The sequence below is a fragment of the Vicugna pacos genome, chromosome 22 (assembly GCF_048564905.1).
Source record: "Vicugna pacos chromosome 22, VicPac4, whole genome shotgun sequence".
Lineage (NCBI taxonomy): Eukaryota > Metazoa > Chordata > Mammalia > Artiodactyla > Camelidae > Vicugna > Vicugna pacos.
The window spans coordinates 18,700,693-18,723,860 of NC_133008.1; the positions used below are offsets into that span (position 1 = coordinate 18,700,693).

The 23,168-nt window shown below is 38.6% G+C and overlaps 1 long non-coding RNA gene across 1 annotated transcript in view; it reads left to right on the forward strand.

The window, feature by feature from the left end:
- The first annotated feature begins 1,741 nt into the window (after positions 1–1,741).
- Positions 1,742–23,168, forward strand: part of LOC116285063 (uncharacterized) — a 73,739-nt gene continuing 52,312 nt past the window's right edge. Inside the window, exons 1-2 of the long non-coding RNA XR_012063130.1 lie at positions 1,742–1,851; positions 3,895–4,031. This is a non-coding gene — a long non-coding RNA (uncharacterized lncRNA). The remainder of the gene's footprint in view (positions 1,852–3,894; positions 4,032–23,168) is intronic.

A 23,168-nucleotide genomic window follows, 5' to 3' on the forward strand; every position in this document is an offset into this window, starting at 1 on the left:
CTACTTTTGAATCACAGTATAACAATGAAGGCTTTCAAAGAGGAGGAAGTAGAATGGTAGGTGCTATTTTGGCTCTGAACAAAAATATCCAGTGAACTCTGCCTGCTGCCATCACAAAGGCACCTGGTGAGAAACACCTGCAGTTCCTCTATCCTACTATTAAAGAACTTGATGTCAGGAAATAAAACCCTTCCAATGACACATTCTGAAATGAGAAGGTACAAAGTCTTACATACTTAGGAAGCTGTAAAGCTTTTGCGATAGTGGCTTATATCAACTGTGGTGATAATGGCGTAGATATTTTTAATGACATTAGTCATGAACTCCCTACCACTCTTCAGAATTAAATGGTATTAATATTTTGGTTGACACTCTTTCAATGTATTTTCCAGGCCTGTACACAGTGTATGTATACTTTTACAATGCTATAATCATAGCAGACGTATTATTTCAGGACAAATGCCATGAACAGCCCTTCATATTATTAAAAATTCTTCTACAACATCATTTTCATGGCTCCAGCATTGCAACGAATGAATGCACTGTAATACTGATTCTCAGATTATTAAACTGTCACAAATAGAACATCTGGAGAGTCATCTTTGACATATCACTGATTATTTCCTTAGAGCAAAGTTTCTCAAAAATGGCACTATTGGCATTTGGGGAACGATGCTTTTTCTTTTTTTTTCTTTTTTTTTTTTTTTTTTTATTGTAGGAGACTGTCCTATGCACTTTACGATGTTGGGTCACACCCCTCGCCTCTCTTCACTAGATGCCAGTAAGACCTCTATTCCCCATTGTGACAACCAAAACTGTCTCCAGACATTGCCAAATATCCCCTGGGCGCCAAAATTTCTCCCCCATTGAAAACCATTGCCTCAGAGTAAGTTCTTTGAAGAATTTGTCACATAAATGATATGCACAATTTAAAGTTTAAAAACAATTTATGTGGGTTTTATTTTCAGTTTGAAGAAAGTAATATGAGGATATAAAGAGATAACTTGAAAATTTGTGAACAAATATTTCTCCTGAACCTCTCCTACCAAGGTTCTTAGAGTTCTCTGTGCGCTGGGTTAAATAGACTGGGATCCTCCTCCACTTCAGCTACAGGAAAATCCTTCCGCGTAGCAGTAGAGCCATACAGTGTGAAGACAGTGGGAGGAGAAGGCACAGCTCCCAAACTGCCTCTCAGCTTTTTGACTTTTGTGACCTCACAGGCTATAACTGCACTTAACACGTTTTTGACCCCTAATATTCTCCTTTTCCAGGCAGTAAAGAGGATTAAGTGTTTAGATAATGGAATCAGTCAAACTGTTGCAGGTAGATGTATTCGGTGTCCAGGTTCCTGTCTCGTCCCAGAAAGAATTCAGAGACAAGACGTGGAGGTTAAGAAAGTAAAGCGAGGATTTACTAAGGGGTGGATAGTACACTCTCAAGGGGAGAGGGGGCAGGCTCATGTTACCAACCACCCTGAATTTTTTTGGTTCAATAGGGTGTAAAAAGGAATGGGCGGAATATTCATTGGGGAGGGGAGGGTTTGGGGTCGTATTCCCTGATTTTCACTCCAACTCCACCTTCCCAAGGGAGGAGGGATTTTTGTCCTTATTTAGTCTGAATCAGAAGTGTCACGGTGCATGATGGGTACTTCTACTCTGCAAGGCTACTCTTACTGATATGAGGTCATAATGAGCAAAAGGTTACATTTGGACACGGGAAATTCCTGCCTTTTCCCACCTTTCTTTGTCAGCCTCCAGGCCACTCATCATCCCCAAAAGGCGTGACCACTTATCAGCCCAGAGGTTCCTGCTTTTCTTTCTCTGCCCAGGGACCGCTGATGCCTACCATGATGTATGGTTTCCTGTATTTGGCCTGTGCCCCTCCTTTCTGCCCCCTCCCTGCCATGTGGCCTGTGTCCCCCTTTCTCTGCTCATATCTGGCTGTCTGCCTGTCTAACAAAACCAGATCCCAGTATTGCCCTCACCAGTTTCTAACCGGCTGAACTTGGGCCTCTTTCATCCTCAGTTTCTGTACCTGAGAACGACCTACAGAGTTGTTGGGAAAATTAAATATAAGATGTTTTAAATCTTGGCACCTAGAAAGCACTCATCAAATACTGTCCCCCCTTTTAAGTTGAGAGAAGATTATTCATTTTCTCTGTTTAATTCTATACCCCGAGGCCAGCTGAGGAGGCATTTCAGCAGCAAGAGTTGTCCTGAAACTTTTTCATGGGTACAATAACTCATCTTGTGATAGTTCACAAATGTAAATTTTACAATTGTGTAGGAGACACCGTGATAGTTGATATTTGAGTTATTTGGAACAGTGTCCCATTGGGTATGTGGGAAGAAAATACTAGAAGCTTGATTTGCTATATACTTTAAATTTCATCCATTTTAGTTTCTACTTCTGTATTTGCTAATGTTAAAATATACTAGTGCAACGTGATGTATATGACTTATAAATAAATAAAAATATGTTGAGGATGTTTGTTCAAAATTTCCTTGCTGCTGGGTGTGAGATCTACATTTATTCGGAGACCACTGACCTGGCAGGTAGCTCTTTACTGTTTCTGTGATTTGGGGTGGAAGAAGGGAGCCATAAATCTCACTGCCTGTCAAAATCCCCACCATCCATGGAGGGTTATTTCAACATCGTTATGCGTGATGTTTCATCATTCTTTTGGTTTTCAATAACAGTCGAGATATGTTTTAAATGTTCCCACCCCAGTCTTTCTTTCAAGATTGACTGAAGTAGGGAGCAAGATGAAGCGCTTCCCTATGTCACTGATAGTACCTGGAAGACCGTATTTCCCTCTGGTTTGAAAATGGGAAAATAAAATACAAGATTCTAACTTTCTCTTTGGGATAACCTAAGCTAGGTATTAGGGGACAGCAGTGTCCAAATTAAACCTTCTCCTTGTCCCTTCCTTCAATTCTCCCTGGAAATAAGGGTATCTAAAAGATAATTGAGACGTATCGTAAGATCGGTGGCATGTAAAATGATGTCAGGATTTAGAAGGTGTTGGAAGGGAGTAAGTTGTGTGCGTTTGTGTGTGTGTGTGTGTGCACGCACACTTGTGTTTGAATAGGAGAACCAACATTCATAGGTTCCTGGTGTCTGACAGACTCTCTACACTGGACATTTACACCGTCCATGTTCACCCTCATACAAGCAAGACAAGGGAGAACAGAATTTCTTGTCCTCCTCACAGTCAACATTTTTAACAAGTAAAGAAAAGATAAAGTGGAAAGTTAAGGTTCTGTTTTGTCCTACCTTGACCCTTCTCCCACTCCACAGACTACCAGTATTTTGTGTATTTTGGGAGTACTTCCAGGAATTTCTATGTATACAGGGAAAAAATATGTATATACCTTTTTCACAAATAAGAATCATAATGTACAAATGGAAATCATATTATAGATATTGTTACCAAACTGCTTTTCCTCACTCTGCAGTAAAATTAGGATATTTTGCATGTCAGTATATATAGATTTACCTCATTCTTTTTAGAGGCTTCATGGCATTTCACTGCATGGATTTACTATAATAAGTTTAGCTACTTTCTTATTCAACACTGTAATATTTTCTGCATGTATCTTTGAAGACTTTTCTAGGGATACATTTATATAAATGGAATTACTGGCTCAAAATGTATGCGTGTTTAAAATTTAGATCCATTAAGAGTACCTCAATTTATCCACCTACAAATGAGACATTAAAATTTTTTATATAGTTTAAATTTTATGGGTGTAAAAGGGCATTTAGTTTTTCTCTTAATTTTTTCTTTCAAATAATGAGTGATATTGAGCATCTCAAAGATGTCATTTGTACACATTACTGAGGTTAAGGCTCTTTTGTATTGATTACATTGTAAACTTTTTCTATACTTAGGGTCACCAGAGAAGCCAGAGTGGAGACTGCGGGGAGTATGGGTTTGAATGAACTTTGGCTGCTCTATCAAGCAAGCTGACTGCTGAGGAAACATCAGAAGTTTTGCCCGAGTGACTCATCACCCAAATCCAACAGAGGTAATAAAATAACTTGCATTGCACAGCCCTTTGGCTATTTAGTTGGTTGTGTGAGATCAATGCTGCCCACTGTCTCTCTGGATTTTGCTTTGGGAAAGAGATTTATTGGTTAGACTTCACATTACAATGCAGTCAGGGGCTCTGGGACCCAATTCCCAGTATTCAGAGGCATAGGGAAAAATTATTTAACATCTTGGCCTCAGGGAACAATATCTACTTTATGGAGTTGCATCAGGCATCAAATTCTATGGGGATATACTGCTGTCCATTGCATTAACTATCTTTCATGTTGTTTCATTATTTTCTGAGGCTTTACTTTGTATTGGATGGTGAAAAGCTTGTGGCTAGAGATAACCTAGGTGACAGTTTTAAGAGGCTTGTGAAATAAAAGTGTGACAGGCCATGCATGTAGATTATTAGATGTAAAATGTATAACATAGCCTTGTATATGTAGTGTTACCTGGATTGGACTCATGTGCTATAATTATGGTTTTAAGTTTATGACTGTCTTTTCCATGAAATTCAGATTGACTAGTTTATATTCTCTAAACATTTCTTGTTTTACTCTTTCATTAGATTCTGCTCTTAAAATTCACTGCATGGTCTCCACAGACAAGAAGCTAAGGTTCTGCACTGCTACAGCCTTTCAGTTAAAAGACAGGGATACACATTTTCCTTCATTTTGCTCTTAGGCTGCCAGCATGTTTTATAGTCTCCCACACACTTTTCCTTTTTCAAAGACATTTTCAAGTTTAATCATATATTTTTAAAAAGTCAGATAATTTTCAGGTAATAAATTCTGGAATCCTGCAGACTGAAAGAAATACAAAAAATTTTTAGAAACCCATGTAACGAGTCATTTACCATGCCTATCGAAAAATTACAGCTACCCATTAGCAAGTTGCATTATTATAGAATTGCTAATATTACCTACTTTTTAAAAGCATTGAAATAAACTTGCTTGGAGGTGATGTTATTTACTAAAAAAAAGCAGAATAAGGCATCTATCTCTTTATGTTGGTTTAAAATAGAAGTATATTTTATGGGACATTTTAAAGAGTAATCTTAACAGGAGGGTCTTTTCCTATATAAATGTCTTACAAGTTTGCACTGTGTAATATGGGAGTTTTTCCTGATAATTTCTGGTTTCAAGAATTATAGCTCTTAGTTAAAATGTACTGATATAAAGGTTTCTTAGCTTTTCTTTTGAAGATACAGTGACAAAAGAAAATCAGACCTTTCATAGTATTCTTTGTACTGCATCTAGTCTGCTCAAATGGAATCATCTATTTCAAAAGTTATTGTGAAAGGAAAACTAAAAAAGAATAAATTGCATGTAATTGTGGTGAAGAATAAACTTTTCCTGATCAGTTAGAAAATAGCAAAGACATACTTGCTTTGTGTGCCTGGATAATCAATGGTGAATAAATAATATTATTACATACAAGGCAGAATCTTTTAAAAATTTATTAAGTTGTTCTTTACTGAAGGGCATAGGAGCATTGCATAATGTCTGACTCCTGCCAGAGAGAGACTCTGTCACTCGGTAGAACCATTTTTATAGTCTTTTCATGTACTAAATCAGCATTTTTTGATTAATTTTTAAAATTAAAATATAGTCAGTTTACAGTGTGTCAGTTTCTGGTGTACAGCATATTTCAGTCATACATATACATATGTATGTTTATTTTCATATTCTTTTTCATTATAGGTTGCTACAAGATATTGAATACAGTTCCCTGTGCTATGCAAAAGAAACTTGTTGTTTATTTTATATATAGTAGTTAGTATAGTAGTTAGTATTTGTAAATCTCGAACTCCCGATTTATCCCTTCCTATCCCCTTTCCCCCCTGGTAACCATAAGTTTCTTTTCTGTCTGGTGGTCTGTTTCTGTTTTGTAAATAAGTTTGTTTGTGACTTTTTTTGTTTGTTTTTTAGATTCCACATATGAATGATAACATATCATTTTTCTTTCTCTTTCTGGCTTAGTTCACTTAGAATGATAACCTCCAGGTCCATCCATGTTGTTGCAAATGGTGTTATTTTATTCTTTTTTATGGCTGAGTAGAATTCCTTTGTCTGAATATATCACAGCTTCTTTATCCAGTCATCTGTCAGTGGACATTTAGGTTGCTTCCATGCCTTGGCTATTGTAAATAGTGCTGCTATGACCATTAGGGTGCATGTATGTTTTTGAATTAGAGTTTCCTCTGGATGTATGCCCAGGAGTGGGATTGCTGGATCATATGATAAGTCTATTTTTATTTTTATTTTATTATATATATATATATATATTTATTGAAGTATAGTCAGTTTACAGTGTTGTGTCAATTTCTGGTGTACAGCACAATGCTTCAATCATACATGAACATACACATATTCATGTTCATATTCTTTTTCACCATAAGTTGAATATAGTTCTCTGTGCTACATAGTATAAACTTGTTGTTTATCTATTTTATATATAGTAGTTAATATGTGCAAATCTCAAACTCCCAATTTACCCCTTCCCACCACCTTCCACAGTGGGTGTTGGGTCATTTTCCCAGCATCCAATCTCCTCTCCATCTCCATCTCATACTTACTGTGAAGTTTATAGGCAGATAAATACTTTCCAGGGTTTGGAGTCCCATTTCCTATGCTACAGTGATTGGCCCACATGAGCAGGCTGAGGCAATTAGTAATTCTTCTGCTCCAGGCAGTGCTTCAGGAATGGGCTTGTTATGCACATCTGGACAATGGGACGTGAGAGGTTTTCTGAGAATGTCTCGGAAAGCTCCCCCTTACTGTTCTGGGAGAGCTTTCTGATGTGATCATTTTCTTCACTCATTTGTTTTGGATGAGGAAACCTATAACCCAATGATGGCCTCTCTTAACCGTGAGGGAGAACCAGCCTGAAACTGAATCTGACAACTTAGAAGATGGAACAGGGGGCAAGAAAGAAATTAGATCCTTGATCCATGGCTGAACCACTGACTCAGTCCAAGCCTGAAGCCCACCTTTCCTCTGGACTTTGAGAAACGTGAGCCGATGAAGCACTTCTGTTTTGTGTGCCAATCTGAGCTGGCTGGGTGTTCTCCTACCTTCAGACAGTCTAACTTACACCAAGGAGTTTTTCCTTTTTAGTCTTCATAACACAACCCTGTGGAATAGATGACATTATTGCCATCATTTTATGGATGAGGAAGCTGAGGCCTGGAAAGTTTCAGCATTTTGCCCTGAATCACAGAAGTAATAAGTAGTAAAGGACTTTACCTGTGGAGTTTAATCCAGACACCACATTCCTAAGCACCATGTCCTGTGGCTTTCCATGCTTTGGAGATGCAGAGAGAATGTCAGTCAAGTTGTAGGAAAATGACCACAAGGCTGGAAGCATTGACTTTGGGCCTGTAGGTGGAACTTAAATCAACAAGAGGTGGAACTAAAGCCAACAGCTTTGGAGTAGAGGAGATAAAGTAGCTGTGGCTGGGGTCTAGTCCATGTGTCATCGCACAAGGGGTGAGGGGGGACAGGACCAACAGGAAAGCTTGGAGGTCCCCTAGAGGTTAGAAGACAAAGAGGGAGGTCAGAAGAGGATGGCACAACTAGACAGAGGAAGTTCAAGTTCAGTGCTGTCATTATCTGGGAAAAGCCAGCTTTCAGTTTAGGAGAGAGGGGAGAGGGAGCGTTGCCAAAAGGGCTAAATGAGAATGTGTCCAGGAGTTTAGAAGAGCACAGAGAAGGGTTACTAGGGGAACGGAGGGGAGATGGGAGGGTAACTGAGCTGGAGAGGATGCAAGCATGAGAGGGCTAGCGGGCTGGAAGCAGGTGTGTTTTGGTCAGTGCATCAAAATGAACAGGATGTGGAACTGTGGGAAGAACAGAGGCTGTTTCCACACTGACCTGCTTCCCAGGATGCATTTACATATGTGGACTCCGTAGCAACTCTGACTCCCAGGGCGTCACGTCCCACTGGCAGAAGGGAACCCAGGCGGCGATGGCAACCTGATAAACCTCAAGCAATATTAATATGCACAAGCGTCTGAAGGCTGCAGTCTTTTAAGAACAACAATACCGCCAGCAGAGGCAGCAGCAACAGTAACAACTACAGTAATTTGTAGCTCTCCCCTCTGGAGAAACAACAGAGCTGCATGTGTTATTTTTTAGTAATTAGTCACAAATTAACTAATTGCTGCCATCCTTAAACCTGTTTTCCCCTCCAGCTTGTCATTATCTGCAGATGTCAAAACAAGTAAAATAAATGAACGAGATTTTCCGTCAGATGTTTGTTAATAATTGCTCTCCTAAAAAAAGTTAAAAATTGTTTAAGTCTGACAGCAAAATCTCCTTCCTGTCTTGTAACTTTAAAATACCTTTTTTAAAAAAAATCTTTGAATATCTGTTAGAGATTTTTAGACTCTTCCTTGCTCCTTTTTTGAATCACCAAGTCCAGTGGTTCACCTGGGAAACCAATTAAAATTCACCTTGGGAGCACAAAAATGCACATTTCTGGTCGCTACCTCAGAGATGTTGATTTATTAGGACTGGGGTGGGCCCAGGAATCTGCATTTTCCGGCTATCTCCTTAGGTGATTCTCATACAGGGGTGCCAGGGAAGTCTGTAAGAAATTGCTCAAATCTTTTGGCAAACTGGGGGTTGCAGCAGAGGATGGAGAGGTATCCGTCTCTGCTCTGAAAATTGTTTTAGTTCTTTCTTCTCATTTCTCTCCCTTTGGTCTTTGAGATACAGTGTTAAGGAAAACACTCAGGCACTGAAATGAGGTCTGGATTTGAACCCGAGATGTAGCATTTACTAAAGGTGCACTCTTGACAGAGGCAGATAAATTCATTCTGACTCCATTTCTCATCTGTGAAATGGCCCTCAGATGATGATGTTCGTAGTGCCTCATTTAACATACAGTACATGGTCAGTGCTTAAACATTACTGTTCCTATGTCTTTCATTTCTTCTTGGCACTCACTGCCTGTGGGGTTGCCCATGCCAAAGTGTGAGCTTATGAAGGTTTACATGTGATGCTCTCATGCTGGAATACTTTTTTCTGTTTTTTCACTCCCACCTTTTCCTTTCTTTTGGGCTCTGAACAAAGGCTTATGAGTGACTTGCTGAGCACAGTCCTGGGTGGAGAAAGAAGCGTGCTATGAGATTGACAGCAGAGCAAAGAGCATGCAGGCAGTGAAGCTCTCAGAAGCCTCTGATCTTGTGCAGGGTGCTGAATAGGAAAGGCACATGGCAGGATAAAAGTCTGGTGTCTGTCCATTTGTGTTGTCTGCTAGGGGCACTGAGCAGAGAAAGTAGATGCTGTAATCTGTTTCCCATCTGCTTTTCATTTTCTGAAGTCGACAAGGTGGGGTCCAGTGAGGACAGAGGTTAGAAAAGGATTTTCTTGTTAACATTTTCCCCTCTGTGACCCCTGTGTGTACTGTAGGCACAGAGACTTGGTGGAATGGTAGAGAGTTAAGGCATATTCTAAGTTCTGCGTGTACTGCTGTGCGTTCCACAAAACCTGTTACCCATCTGGAGTTTTGGCATGATGGGGTTTCTGGTTTCAGAATTATCATTGAACAGGATCCACAGATGGCAGTATAGATAGTTTAACTTCTGACTTGTGTTGGAGAAGGTCATTGAGCGGATGTGACCACCCACTGACCCATGAGCTGGACCCAGGCAACTGGAGGCTCCTCATCCCTACCCCTGACCTCGGAATGCACATTCCACCCACTGTTGTCACAACCAGATCTGTTTCAAGGACACAGCCTTGAGAGAGCAATGTACTGTTGAGACCAGTGGACTGTGTATGTGACTGAATCCCATTAAGGCCTCTATATAAACTTTTAAGATTATGGCAACTGGGTGCAGAGGTCTACCCATCTCAAAGCCATCCAAGACGAACATCATTTGTCAGTTCTCTTGCTTATTCAAACTTATCAATCTGGAGTGATCTGCCTCTTTCTTTGGTCTCCCCTAGTCCTCTGTGGATGAGGGACAGTTGTGAACCAACAGCTGGTATCGTGGATCCTCAAAAGAGAACTCCTTGGAAATTCTTGATGTATTTCTTCATGCAGCCAGGCCAAGGGGCTTTAATTGTTTTGCCATAGATTGCAAACTGGCAGCTATGGGCCAAATTAATTCTTTAAAAGTTTTTTCTTCTTAGCAGCACTGTATTTAAAGAAGGAATAAGTCACCAGTGTCAACAAATAGTCAAACAAAAACAACCAGGACATCTCACCTAAAAATCCGTATTTTGGGGCTTTTCTTGAAAAATCCAAACACATTGGCAGTATTGGCCAAGAAGCAGGGAACAAATGCACCCATTTGTCACAGGTCCTGCCTGGTCACTCTCACTTGGCCTGGATTTTAATGGCATTGGAATCTGTGGCCTCAGACTTGAGAGCACAGCCCCAGACTGACTGCCTGGGCACGAGCACCCAGTCTTCCCATCATTCTGTGTGACTCTCGGTGAGCCAGCTAATCCTCTTTGTGTCTTTTTCTCATCTGCAAGACACTGATGATGATAATAACATCTACATTATCGGACTGTCAAGAGTATTATATTAAGACAGGTGAGAGGATTAAAATACATGTAAAGACTGTGGAACATGGTTAGGGCCAATGGTAGTTTGATGCCATGATCATTATGATCATTGTTATTGTTAGCGTTTTCATTAATAGCCTGTGCCAGTATCTGTGGCATGATCTCAGCCACTCATAGAAGGAATACATTTTTACCAATGAAATGACTGAAGATTTTAAGACTATTTTTCCTGCATAGGAGGATTTTAAAGAAAATACCCTAACTGAGTATTATGGCTTACTGAATAAAGACAAGAGTGAAATGAAAGTGAATAATGTAGGCATATTAAGCCTTTCATTATGAAAAGTTCAAATTAATATTTATATAACCTCAACCTAGATTCAACAATTCACATTGTATCACATTCACTTTCTCTCTCTCTCTCCCCCTCACCTTCTCTCTCTCGTTTCTTTTTTCTTTTATTTAATTTGTAGAAATCAACTCTTCATCCTGAATCCTTCTGGGTGAATCTTCTAAGAAAAAAATATTTCCCTATAGCACTGTTGTTTTATCTGAGAAAAAAAAATCCTGAATTCCATGTATCTGTGTAATCTCTAGGTAAATATCCTCCTTTGTCCTACAGTTATACAATTTTTAAAAGAAACATCCAGTGAATGTTCACACATTGTAATGGCTTTTTGGTCTTTTTTAGTCTAAAAGGCATCCATCTTTTAAAAATTAAAGTGTAGTTGACATAAAAGCACACATATTTAAAGTGTACAATTTGATAAGTTTAGACATGTACACCCTGTGAAACTGTCACCTTAGTCAAGACAGTGAGCAGACACATCACCCCCCGAACTTCTTTGTCCTCCTCTCTAATCTTTTCCTCAAGCCCTCTCTTTGCTCCCCTTCCCCATTCAGGCCAACCCTGGATCTTTCTGTCACTGGAGGTAAGTGTGCGTTTTCTGGGATTTCCTATACATGGAGTCGTATAGTCTGACTGCTCCTTTGGCATCACCGTGCTGAGATTTCTCCAGGTTTTGGCATGTATCCATTCTTTCACTGCTGCCTAGCATTCTGTTTTGTGGATCTATCACCAGTTGTTTATACACTTCCTTGTTCATGGACACCTGGGTTGTTTCTGTGTTTTGACTATCTCAAATAAAGCTGCTGGGAATACTTGTGTGCCAGTCTTGGTATGGACATGTGCGTTTTTGGTCTTGGGTATATTTCTAGGATTGAAATAGGTCATATCGTAGGTGTATGTTTAACTTTCTGAGATATTGCAGAACTGTCTTCCAAAGTGGTTGTGCTACTTTACGTTTTCAACAGTGGTGTCTGAGAATTCTAGTTCCTTCCTGCCAACACTTGGTAAAATAAATTTTTATAGAACTTAACCATTTAAGAGATGTGCTCCCATTTTATTTATTTTAAAAAATTGATGTGTGTTTGTTTTTATTTTTCTTGACTTTTTTTTTTTTTAATGACATTGATTTTTGAGGCGTCCATGAAATTCGTCTTGTAGAACAGTCCACTTTTGGGAGTTTTTGAAAGTTTTACAGGCTGCTTATATTGAGCCCTTTTATTTCACAGCCTTTGGTGGGCAGTCACTTTGTTAATTCTCTGGGTGTTAGCTCCAGGTGAGAATGGATATAAGGTATGAAGCATTTGCCCATGGCATGATACTGAGAATTTGTCTTGTGAACATTTATCCAGGAAAATCAATATTAAATCCTTTTTTGTTCTGATCCTGTAGAAAAGCTTAGATTGCATCCAGCTTTAGACTTCAGTGTAGAAGTGGACTGTCTTGACTAGCCAACTGTGCTTGAACTGTATTTTATCTGATAGCCTTTACTCTCTTAAGCTAAGGTAACTACAATTAATTTCTGAAGCAAAAATGTCATTTTTGTCTCAAGACTTCTCTCTTCTTTCCAAAGGAAATTAACAAAATAGAAAAATATTTTAAAGGGCTAGAGTTTCATTTGCTTATACCTTTATGTTTTGGGTCCTGACCTGGGAAATAAGAAGTGGATTGTAAAATGCTGGACTGCATGAACATGCCTTCCTTTTGACTAAGTTCATCCAGGAAGGATGACCAACTGTCTGGCATGAATGCACTTCAGAAACATTGCCTCATGTGGTAGGCTGTTTGGGATTATATCCCCTCCCCGTTTTAAACTGTACTTTGGAATTATTAAAAAAAAAAGCTATCATGATCAGAAACCTTAAAACATGAATAAGAACTTCTCCATTCATTCACTAAAAAAAAAAAAAGTTATAAAAACCACAGTTAAAATGAATCTTCAGAGCAAATTAGTAGATATTTACTGTTTAATGTTTAAAACCTGGTCTCCCTATCGCGTTAAGATATTTAGGGTAAATTCACACTGGTTTTATTATATTCTAGACTGTGATGAGCCAGAAATCAGAAAAAAAGCTTTTTTGCTTATTGATAAGGAATTATCTTCATAAGTTATCTTCATGGGCACACCCCCGTGGGATAACCTTGCAAATGGAAAACTGTCAAATCTTTCTTGAGATATAAATGTTTATAAGAAAGATTTAAACTAAAAGAGTGGTCATACAGCAATAGAAATAACCCTTTTTCTTTGTTGGATGAGTCAAATTTTCTAAATGACAATGGGTCATAATGTTCTAGAGCTAGAATGGGTGTCAGATATAGTAAAAATAGACTAACAATTACTGAGTGTTTTCCAATGTATCAGGAACTACAGTTTGCATGCCTTATTTGGTGTCATTCTCTCAGCAGCCCTTGCCATATGTTCTATTATTCCCCCCATTTTGAGGAGGAATCTAAAAGCCTGAGAGGCTAAGGAACTTGATTGAGGTCCTGTATCTCTCATTTGTTTAACGTGCTCACCTTGGAAGTAGGGTTGATTAGGTATCTTTCAAGGTCATGTGTAAATAGCAATTTATTAGAAATCATTTTTTGACATTGAATTTAAAAAGGCTAACATACCTTGTTGCACAACCTTGTTGCATAGATTGTTAGTTTTCAGACTTTTCATCATTTAATCTGCCTGCTGAGAAACCCTTTTTCCTATTGCAAAGGCTCATGATATGTGCAGACTTCAGAGCCTGGCTTGGCTTTCCTGTAGTAAGATGCTTATTGACTGAGCCATAGAAAATTCGGTGTTATTAAAGAAAAATTAAATGATGCTTGCGTGAATAAGTCTTATGTTAGTTGCTGAGGTAGGGGTTAATGCTTGTTAGTAATTTTCAGCTTTCTGTACAAGTCATATCCATGTCTGATGTGGCAGCAGGCAAGAGAAAGGATAAGGAGAGAATGTACAGGCAGAACAAATAATTTGTCAAACAACTTCCTCTAAGCATGAAAAAGTAATTAAAGTAAATTGTATCAAGTGTCCTGCGTTTAGTATAAGAACTTCATTAAAGGCAATAAGGCACTGATTAACTTCCCGTCTAAAGGGAATGTTCTGTAGCAACATGCAAGATGCCTCCTGGCCTTACTAGTTTTTGTTGCCTTTGGATCCGGTGTCTGGGTAGTAATCTCTTCTTCTTGATGTGAAAATCCCATTGGCCGTGAGGGCTGAGGACTGTCACCCATAGACTTGCTCAAGTTTCAAGAAGCTTCCAAAATCAGCAATGTCACTAAAGGATTTTTGGTAAGAGAATAACAATTATAATGATTCATAGTGCTAGTAACAGCTTTCTCTGTTTCACTTTGGGCTGTTACTGCAATTCTATGATAACTGCCTCAGTTGTAAAGCAGATGGTGATTCTTATTTGACAGGTGAGGAACGTGAACATTAGGGGAGTAATTTGGCCAGATAACTCTGCTACCACTTAAAGAAGTGAAATTCAACTCCAAGTCTGCCTAAACCTCCAGTCCTGTTCTCTGAATAGTTACGCTAATATTGTGCCTTAAATAAAACATACATGGTATATTTACTTTAAATACTTTACCTTTTTAAATAAAAGTTTGTTCTATTTTTCTAAGTCACAATTAAGCTGTCATGTTTATAGGAAATTACAAGTTGAAGAGAAATTATAGGTGCAAAGAAATGAGAATTCAAAAAACATATTTTTGCATTAGTAAGGGTCTTAGCAGGAAAAGAGGTGGTACACTCACATGAGATAATTTGAGAGGATTTTAATAAAGGGATTATTATACGAGTCTAGGTTAGTGTCTTACACCGCTTAGGCTGCCATAACAAAATACCGTAGACTGGCTAGTTTAAACAACAGATATATATTTTCTCACAGTTCTGGAGGTGGAGGTCTGAGGTCAGGGTGCCACTATGGCTGCACTGTGGTGAGGGTTCTCTTCCTGGCTTGCAGAGGGCTGCCTTCTCACTGTGTTCTCTCCTGCGCGCTTTGCAGGGACACAGTTTGGTCTGCAGCAGTTAGGGAAACCAAAATGCATAGGAGAGTACCCCGGGGCTGGAAACACTAGGGAATTACCACTCCTGGGCCTGAAGGAACTGAAAAGGGTTTGGCCACTACTGCAGGCAGGGAGAGAGAATGCATGTGGTGAGGGCTGCCTGGTGGGAGCTGTAACCATAGCTGGGGGGTCAGCCAGCAGCAGCCCCAGCAGGAAAGGAATGAGGACATCACTCTCCCATCTCCCTCTGATTGCACCCTTATGCTTCTCAGTGGAGGAACCTAATTGGAAGCCAGAAGGAAGGGAAGTCCATTGATGAAGTTGATATATGTGTAGGGGGAGAAAAATAACTTTTTCTTCGCTCTTCTGAGGTTTTAACTAAGACTCCCGTAATAAAATACAGATTAACAAGAGAAAAACAGAAGTTTATTAACACGTATACCCCATGTATACATGAGAGATACCCAGAGAAAAATGAGTAACTCTCTGAGGTGGCTTATAATTCAGACTTAAATATCATCTTAATGGGGGGAGGGGAGTTGGGGAATGGTAGGTTCTTAAAGCAAATGGTTAATGATATTTAGGGAAGATGAATAGGCCCTTAGAAGAAATGATGGGAGTATGATAGTTTGTGACAAGGTTTTCTGGGTGTGGTGTTGACTTCTACTCTCTTCTCTATTATCTGCTTGATTGATACACGTCAATCTTCTTTCAGTTTGAGTCTGAAGGCAGGAAAGAACCTACATCCCAGCCTAAGGCAGCCAGGCAGGAGGAATTCCCTCTTCCTTGTGAAAGGGTCAACCTTTTTGTTCTCTTCAAGCTTTCAACTTATTGGATGGGGCCCATTCAGATTAGAGACAACATTCTGCTTTACTCAGTCTGCTGATTCAGTTTCTAACCTCACCCAGAAACATCTTCACCAACACACCCAGAATAATGTTTGAATAAACGTCTGGGCACCTTGTGGCCCAGTCAAGTTGGCACCTAAGATGAACTATCCTACCATTCTACTGTCTGCCTAAGGCCAGTCTCCTTATAGGAGGTTTCCTGTCTGAGAATCTGCCTCTTCTCTAGGGAACTGAAACCAGAAAAATCTTCTCCTGAGGTCGCATGCTACATAATTCATGAGGGCAATTCCTTATCCTAGCAGAGATCTACTAAGGAGCTTACCCACATCCCTATCAAAAGACTAATGGCATTTTTCACAGAACTAAAAGAAATACTTTTAAAATTTGTATGGAACCACAAAAGACCCAACTAGCCAAAACAATCTTGAGAAAGAAGAACAAGCTGGGGGAATCACGCTTCCTAATTTCAGACTATACTATAAAGCTTCAGTAATCAAGACAGTGTAGTATTAACACAAAACAGACACATAGATCAATGGAAGAAGACAGAGAGCCCAGAAATAAAACTACACACTTGTGGACAATTAATCTATGACAAAGGAGGCAAGAGTATACAATGGAGAAAAGACAGTCTCTTCAATGAGTGGTGCTGGGAAAACTGGACAGCTATATGCAAAAGAATGAAATTAGAACATTCTCAAACACCATATACAAAAATGAACTGAAAATGGATTAAAGACCTAAATGTAAGACTGACTACTATAAAACTCCTAGAGGAAAACGTAGGCAGAACACTCTTTGACATAAATTGCAGCAATATCTTTTTGGATCTGTTTCCTAAAGGAAAAAAAATAAAAGTGAAAATAAACAAATGGGACCTAATTAAACTTGAAAGCTTTTGCACAGCAAAGGAAACCAACAGAGCAAAAAGACAACCTACAGAATGGGAGAAAATATTTGCAAATGATATGGCCAATAAGAGATTAATATCCAACATATATAAATAGCTCATACAACTCAACATCAGAAAACCAAACAACTCGATTGAAAAATGGTCAGAAGATCTGAGTAGACATTTTTCCAAAGAGTAAATGCAGATGGCCAACAGGCACGTGAAAAGATGCTCAACATCACTAATTATTAGAGAAAGGCAATCAAAACCACAATGAAATACCACTTCACACCTGTCAGAATGGCTACCACTAAAAAGAACACAAATAACAAATGTAGGCAAGGAATGTGGGAAAAAGGGAACTCTCATATATTGTTGGTGGGAATGTAAATTGATGCAGCCACTGTGGAAAACAATATGAATGTTTCTCAAAGAAATAAAAATAGAACTACCATATGATCCAGCAATTCTACTTCTGGGTATATATCCACCCCCCCCCACCCTGCCAAAGCCACTAATTTGAAAAGATAGATGCACATGTGCACCCCAGTGTTCATAGAAGCACTATTTATGATTGCCAAGGTATAGAAGCAACCTAAGTGTTCATCAGAGAGGAATGGATAAAGGTGTTGTATATATACTCAGTCATAAAATGGAATATTACTCAGTCACAAAAAAGAATAAATTCTTGCCATTTGCAGCAACATGGAAGGACTTGGAGGGCATTATGCTAAGTGAAAACTGTCACACAGTGAAAGACAGATACTATATGATATCACTCATATGTGGAATCTAAAAAATACGACAAACTAGTGAATACAACAGAATAGAAGCAGACTCACAAATACAGAGAACAAACTAGTGATTACCAGTAGAGAGAGCGAGGTGGGGAGGGGCAATATGGGGTAGGGGATTGGGAGGTACAAACTATTGTGTGTAAAATAAGCTATAAGGGGATATTGTACAACACAGGGAATATAGCCAATATTTTATAATAACTATAAATGTAGTATAACCTTTAAAAATTGAAAATCACTATATTGTACACCTGTAACATATAATATTTTACAGCACCTATATTTTTTCAATTTTTTTTCAATTTTTTTCAATAAAAAAGAAGTAATGGGGAAAAAAAGCTTACTCCCAAGGAGGACCTCTTCTTTGCATCCTTCTACTCTCATCCAGAATCACATCTATCTTTCCTTCCCCTTTGCAGCCCCTGATCTACCACTTCTTGATCCCTAACTTCTGACCCTGTGTTCCTGGACTGAGGGACTAATTCTCTACCAGGAACCCAATAACTCAGTAATGACCCATCCAAAACATTTGTATTTAAACCTTGGCCTGCATTATCTTATCCCAAAGGCTTTTCAACTCAAGTCACATTCAGTTTAATTCACCTTCCTGTGCCCCTGTGACAATGGACTCGTCTGAGCCCCTCCTACCACAAATCAGTACTTCAACACCAGCAGAAAATAAAATGGAAAAGAATGGGGAAAAATAAAGACTCAGTCTTCCCTGGTTGATAAATCTCCTGGGTAGAGGATTTATGACAGTTGAGTTCATTTTGGAGGATCTGTCTTTCGTCAGATAAAAGGGGGTGCAGAGAAAGCCTCTCCCTGCATTTGCTATTTTTCAAATATCCATAAACTCAAAACAACCAGTATCCAAAGCAGCATATTTCATATTTTGGGACAGCATGTCCAAGCCCCTGTGGTCTTCTTTTAGGGTGCTATATTTTGCTATCCTTCCCATGTCTTCTCAAGGCGCAGAGCAGGGTGGAAAAGGAAGGAGAGTGAACCTTGGAAGGGCAAAGGGAAGATACCAAATTGTATCTACTGTCAACTTAACCTTTAACTGACCAACTTATGTAAAACAGATCTTCTGATTCATCTCTCTCCTCTGACATTGCTCTCTACCACATCAGTGGTTATCTCTTTCATATCACTTAACTTCAGTGGGATATGGATCGCCTTTATTTATTTGTATATTTTGTATTTGTATGACTGCCTTCACTAACAAGTATCTTTTGTGGATGTTTTGATCGGTGCTCTGGTGGTCATCTTCTTTTCATTTAGGTACCTGGAGAGATTGTACTTCCCTGCCCACCTAATGGTTGGCTGGTATGTCTATGGCTTGTTTCGGCCGATGACTTGTGGGAGGAGTGAGAGAGTCCTTTCTAGGTGGAAACACTCTCTTGAGCTGTTTTTCTCTCATTGTCAGAGTGACCAGCAATGTTTGAGATGGTTGCTGCTCCATCAGCTGTCATCCAGAGTGAGAAGACCTGGAATGGCAGTAGTTGATATGAGGCAGAACTAGACCTTGACTTTTGTGAGTCAGTCAGTGAGACTTTGGGATTGTTTGTTAGCAGAATATAGCGTAGCCCTCTTCTGACAATTCCTGAATTGCGGAGAGAATGAACAAACTTGTCTCTTAATTTGAGCAGAAGATTTTTAGGGCCTCTGATCATCCAAGTAGCTAATTTACATAGTTTTGAAACTTTAGCTTGTCAATATGTCCTTGTCATGACCTTAAATTCACAAGTTGAATATTATATTCCATCTCACAGTAGAAGGACTTCTAAATATAACTCTCATTAATGCCAACGCTCCTTTGCATATTGGAATGACACTCTAGCCCTTGAAATTGTAACTTTGAGTGAGAACGACACATGAAAGACAGATCAGAATCAGGCAGGCAGGCTCTCCTGGGAGGACAGGAACTAATTTGCGTTTTGAATTTATCCTTTTGATGTTCTATTATTCCCAACAATAGTAAGTAATTTTAAGACGGAGAATTGAAGCTGCCTAGGCCTGTTCTGTTCTCTCATGTCTGGTCCACTCTTGTTATTCAAATGTGACTCTCATTCATTACTTTTATTTCTAGACAAATAGGTCTATAGACATGTACATTGCTTTGTCCTGAATGTTAAACAGGAAGAAAAAAAAGGTTCTTAGCACAGCAAATTTACAAAAAGCATGAAAAATTTGAAGTTGAGCGCATCAAAAGCCGAGACCATGTTTTAATTGCCTGTTTTACTGGATCTTGCTTTGGGTGGGTGAGAATATTTTTTATTTTTTAGGTTTAACCAAACTGACAAAAAGTTTTAACCAAGTGTAACTTAAACTTTTTTTTAAATGGAGGTACAGGGGATTGAACCCAGGACCTCATGCATGCCAAGCACACACTCTGCCCTCCCCACACTATAACTTTTAATCAGCATTTTCTAGGGAGGGGATTCTTTTGGGGAAATAAGAAAGATAGAAACCTTCACCCATCAGTTTCAATAAAAAATTTACAAGCCCACTGCTTTTCCTAGCGTAGGGAAAATTGGGATCAGACATGAATATGGACTGGTGATTTTTTCTATTTTGTTCAATGTGTTCAGAGACCACTATTTAAGCACACAGCTCAAGAATCACATTTGTAAGTAGCCAGAGATTTTCAAAATTAGCTCTAGGGTATATGAAAAAATAAAAAGACTTTTCTAAGTGAAGTTGTTACTGACAATTAATCACTGTATGTCTCCCCTCTCAAAAAAAGATTGAGTAGTTAGAATTATACTGATTCCTATGAATAAGATAATCAAATGAAATTGGTGTGGAAGAGTTGTCAATCATATAGTGAGAAATCTAGGTGCTGCACAGAAGATGGACTCATGGTCCAGTAAAGAGAAAGACTTCATATTTGTTTTGTTTGGTGGACTTAGGGGACAAGGGCTTTGGAAAAAAGTGTTGTTCTTGAGGGCTTCATACACAGGAAATTCAGTCAAGTAGATTCCTGTGAATTAACTTCCATTACATGCAAACCTGACCAAGTGGATCCCATCTATTCTTATTTCTGCACCTCGGCTATTTACTTTTTTACTTCAGTCCCAGCCATCCTTGTAGAGGGCTGTGTCAGGGAGATGAAGCCAGTTGTTAGATTCAGGCAGATGACTGAGCCAGGGACTAGGAACCAGAAATGGGGCCAGGAACTAGGAACTTCAAATGGGATGGATATGAAGGAAACTGTCACTTCCCAGGTAGTGCTGGACGAGAGGTGAGCAGGTAGGCAGGTGTTTTAATACAAACTTTTCGTATTGAGTGGCTTCAATAAAATCCCCACTTTGGGGAAGTATACATGCTGTTCAAAGACAGATGATTTAGGCCTTTTAGCTCAAGGTTGTCATACCTTTCAAGAACGAACAACTGTTCACAGTTATTACTAAAGCCTACTGAATATTCCACCTACTGAATAGCTTGGAGCCTACAAGTAATTTCACTTCCTACTTTATGATATGATGAATATTTGTGATAAGCTTTTGTCATTCTGTGTAACAGATCAGTGTTTCTCTTGGTAATTCAGGAGCATCTAATTGACTGGACTTGTACACGTTGTTGATCAATATGTATTATATCCATTTAACAGAGGACTCTAAAATTATTTCTCTATCTCTTCTTCAGAAGACGAAAAGTGCACAAACCTACTTTCAGATATGCGCAAAACAACCTAATGTTAACCATCTTCATTTATGATGTAATTATCTTGATCTAAGTCTTCTTAAAGCCTTGTAAAACTCTGAGAAAGATTAAATTATGCAGCATATACATGGCTAGCTAGATACAGGTAGAGTGTATGTGTGTTTGTGTGTGTATGTGTGTACATATGTTCAGAAATTCTTGAATGAAAGGATCCTCTGCCTTAATATTTAGCTAACCAGACAATTCAATTAACTATAGTTTCTCAGTGCATGAGTGAGTTTTCTATATAATATAAAATGTTTTGATTAGCTGATAAAATATCCAATTAAAATCCAAAATGAAATTCAAGACCATAGCACAAAATTATTTATCCAAGGAGAGGGTATAGCTCAATTGGTAGAGTACATGCTTAGCATGCATGAGGTCCTGGGTTCAATCCCCAGTACCTCCATTTTGTAAATAAATAAATAAACCTAATTACCTCCCTCCTCAAAAAAAAAAAAAAAAAAGCTCAACATAACCTTAAAAAAAGGAAGAAAAAGTATTTATCTAACCAATTATTATTAAATCTGCGTTTAAAAGTCATTGTTAAAATATACTTTAGTGACCAATTTTAATTCTTGTATAGTAAGGCCCCTAATATAGGCATTTGTTTAATATACTGAAAACAGTCTTGAAATAATGAGCAAGAAAGTATGTAATCTTGAATCTCTGAATGTGTTAGTGTTATGGACTGAATGTTGTCCCTTGAAAATTCCTGTGTTGAAGCTGGAAGCCCCAGGGTGATGGTATTTGGAGATGGGTCCTTTGGAAGGTAATTAGGTTTAGATAAGTTCATGAGGGTGGGGATCCCAGCATGAGATTAGTATATACGAAGAGAAAGAGAGACCAAAATACTTTCTCTCTCCACCTTGTGAAGACACAGCAAGAAGGTGGCCATTTACAAGGTCCAAACTGAATAGGCTGGCATCTGATCTTGTACTTGTCAGAACTGTGAGAAACACATTTGTGTTCTTTAAGCCACCCAGAATACGGTATTTTGTTACATCACCCTGAGCAGACGAACACAGTTATCTATCATTCTGGGGTTAGTAACCCATGCATCAGAGTTCTCAATGACTCTTTGGAATGTAAAGGCAGGTGTTCTTTCTTCTCTGTTCCGAAGCTCTTTGAAAATGTAGTGGTACTATGATGTGGGTTTCATGGCATGTAGTTTGTCAAAGCTTGCTTTGGAGGTGTAGATGATGCTTGGATAGGGGTGGCTTCTTGTGACTTTGTCAGATACTGTGTGGAGAATGTATGGGGTGAGTTCTTGGTGAGTTCTATTTGAAGTTAAATCTGGAGTAAAACTAGTTTTAGTCAGGGCAACGAGACTGATATGTTTGGTTTTAGGGCGGTTCTTTGCTTTTGGACAGGTCTGTCTCGTGTTAACTCTAAAAGAGAAGACATCATATGATATTTTTTATTTGAGTGATATCATATGGTATTTTTCTTTCTCTTTCTGGCTTACTTCACTTAGAATGATGATCTCCAGGTCCATCCATGTTGCTGTAAGTGGCATTATTTTACTTTTTTATGGCTAGTAGGATTTCATTGTATAAATATACCACAACAGCTTTATCCAGTCATCTCTTGTTGGACATTTAGGTTGTTTCCATGTCTTGGCTGTTGTATATAGTGCTGCTGTGAACATTGGGGTGCATGTGTCTTTTTGAATTAGAGTTTTTGTCTTTTCCAAATGTATGTCCAGAAGTGGGATTGCTGGATCATATCTATTTTTAGTTTTTTGAGAAATACATACTGTTTTCTGTAATGACTGCATTTTCTTCTTCTTTTTTTTTTTTTTTACTATTTTTAATTGGTTTTTTTAAAATATTGAATTGCATAAATTCTTTATATATTTTGGATATTTAACCCTTTCTCAAACATATCACTTGTAATATCTTCTCCCGTTCATCAAGTTGTCCTTTTGTTTTGTTAATGTTTTCTTTCGCTGTGCAAAAGCTTTGAAGTTTGAATAGGTCCCACTCATCTATTTTTATAATTGTTTTTCT